The sequence below is a fragment of the Primulina tabacum genome, chromosome 8 (genome assembly GCF_025594145.1).
Source record: "Primulina tabacum isolate GXHZ01 chromosome 8, ASM2559414v2, whole genome shotgun sequence".
Lineage (NCBI taxonomy): Eukaryota > Viridiplantae > Streptophyta > Magnoliopsida > Lamiales > Gesneriaceae > Primulina > Primulina tabacum.
The window spans coordinates 31,923,656-31,926,339 of record NC_134557.1 but is presented as its reverse complement, the minus strand read 5'-3'; the positions used below and the strand labels follow the sequence as shown (position 1 = coordinate 31,926,339).

The 2,684-nt window shown below is 30.6% G+C and overlaps 1 non-coding gene across 1 annotated transcript; it reads right to left on the bottom strand.

Moving 5' to 3' along the window:
* Positions 1–1,612: 1,612 nt before the first annotated feature.
* Positions 1,613–1,723, bottom strand: LOC142554873 (small nucleolar RNA R71). The gene has a single exon (XR_012822239.1). It is a non-coding gene; the product is annotated as a small nucleolar RNA R71 (small nucleolar RNA).
* Positions 1,724–2,684: the final 961 nt, after the last annotated feature.

Sequence of the window (2,684 nt, the reverse complement as noted above, 5' to 3'; positions counted from 1 at the left end):
AGGCCTTGTGCTAGCTTGAGAATCATTCTATCTCATTGTAAAATATAGTGTGAGTGTGTATCAAAGTTCTAAGTTCCAATATATTTTCTTTCATGTTCTCAACTATGAGTGATATTTTAGTGTTGATCAAAAGTAAGCTTATGGCAAGCTAAATCTATTATGTCAAGGTGAAGAGGATGCATTCTTGGTGAAGTATGATTGTTTATATTTTGTATATTCTTTCTTTATTTCTTTTCATTTAGCTAACTTATTTTTATTGTATGTATAAAAATGAAGTATTTGTTGTTTTCAATTTACATCAAATGCTTGATACCATTAAAGTGGTTATCTTGATTTGTTGTTTAATTTTGATACAATAAATATTTCATCACTTATTATTATATATATATATAGTTATATATATATATATATCATAATATTTCATTTAGACGATAGCGTGGCTCTGCCGGTTGTTCTAAATGAAATATTATGATTTAATACTAACATCTAACAATCTAACATTTACTTTATCGCAACTAACTTTTACTTTTCCGCAACTAACATTTACTTTATCGCAACTAACTTTTACTTTACCGCAACTAACTTATTAAATCAATATATTTCATTTAGGCAATAGCGTGGCTCTACCGGTTGTTCTAAATGAAATATAATGATTTAATTTAACATTAACTTTATGCAATTATTTATTTATATAGTTATAATTATAATCATAGGTGCCATATATAAAATATCGGTTAATTCGGTATTTTCTATAGTGGAAACTATATTATATTATGTGTGTGTTTAATTTTCTTGTAACCATTATTTATGGTTGTTTCTTTTGTTTTACTTTTAGTTAAACAATATTACATAAACCAAGAATAAATCATCAAGCCTTGACAAAATTTATAATTTGTAAACTTCATTCTTGCATTTGGTAATCTATAAATTAATAAATTTAAACTCAAAATAACCTCTCTGAGAATCGATCTCGTACTTACGAAATATATTACTTGCAGACAACCTACACTTGGGTGAATTATTATTTAAGTAGTAGCAAGTTTTTGGCGCCGTTGCCGGGGAGGTATAAATTAAGTTTATATTTGTTAATTATGTTTTATTTATAAGTATTGTGTTGTTTTTTTTTTTTTTTTGTATGAGTATTTGGAGTCGAAAAAAAAGTTGTAGACTTATTCGAGTATCTGAAAATAATTTAAACATGGATGATAATTCAAATAATCAAGATAATGATAATAATAATAATAATCAAGAACATGATCAATTAAGAACACTTAGACACCATATGAACCCTATTAGAACTAGTGCCCCATCTTGTTTAGTTTTTTCTCCTGATGTATCTAATTTCAACTTCAAACCTCAAATTATTCAACTTTTACCAAATTTTCATGGCTTAGATTCTGAAAATCCATATTTGCATCTAAGAGAATTTGAAAGTTTGTAACACTTATAATGATCAAAATTGTAGCATGGATATAGTTCGATTAAAGCTTTTCCCTTTTTCTTTAAAAGATAAAGCTAAAACATGGCTACAAAATTTAAGATCAAGTTCAATAAGATCATGGGAAGAAATGCAACAACAATTTCTCAAAAAGTTTTTCCCTTCCCATAGAACAAACTCTTTTAAAAGACAAATTACAACTTTTTCTCAAAAACAAGGAGAAACGTTTTATCAATGTTGGGATAGATATAAAGAATTACTTAATACATGCCCACATCATGGTTTTGAAACATGGAGAATAGTTTCTCACTTTTATGAAGGTCTAATACCTAAAGATAGGCAAATGATAGAATTCATGTGTAATAAAACTTTTGAAGATAAAAACTCAAATGAAGCTATGGAATATTTGGATTCATTAGCAGAAAATGCTCAAAATTGGGATAATATAGGCACAATAGAACCACCAACAACTAAAAACAATAATTCAACAAATGGGGGTGGTATCTATAATCTTAAAAATGATATAGATATTCAAGCTAAACTTGCATCTTTAGCAAGAAAAATTGAGTCATTAGAAATGAAAAAGAGTGGTCAATTAAAAAGTATTCAAGAAATTGTTTGTCATATATGTGATACACATGATCATGCTACAAAAGATTGTCCAACATTACCTTCATTTAAAGAATGTCTCCATGAACAAGCAAATTATGTTAACAATTATAAAAAACCAATACTAGATTCTTTTTCACCATCATGTAATCCTGGATGGAAAAATCATCCTAATTTTAGTTGGAGGAATGATAATAATGCACAACCGTCACAACAATATTTTCAAAATAACCGAAATCATCAAGGTTATATTCCTTATGTTACACCTCCAAGAAAAAACTTTGAAGATGTAATTCATGCATTTATCTAAAAGCAAGAGTGTAACGCCCCAGATTTGACGATTGTCCTCACTGTACCAAGACGAGTCTTTCCAGCGTGCTTATGTCCTCACTCACACGCACCCTGGGAAACTTCCCAGGAGGTCACCCATCCCAAAATTGCCCCAAGTCAAGCACGCTTAACTTTGGAGCCCTCTTCAACTGTACAGTCCATTACATTGAACAGTCTCGGAATCCCTCTCATTCCCGTGTGGGTCGGTTCATTCATGTTCCCTCCACCTAGAAGCCTGCCAGGAGCCGCTCATTGTCCGTGCAACTGATGGCACCGGCGATCAACCCCCGCCCTCTTCGGCCTCGGG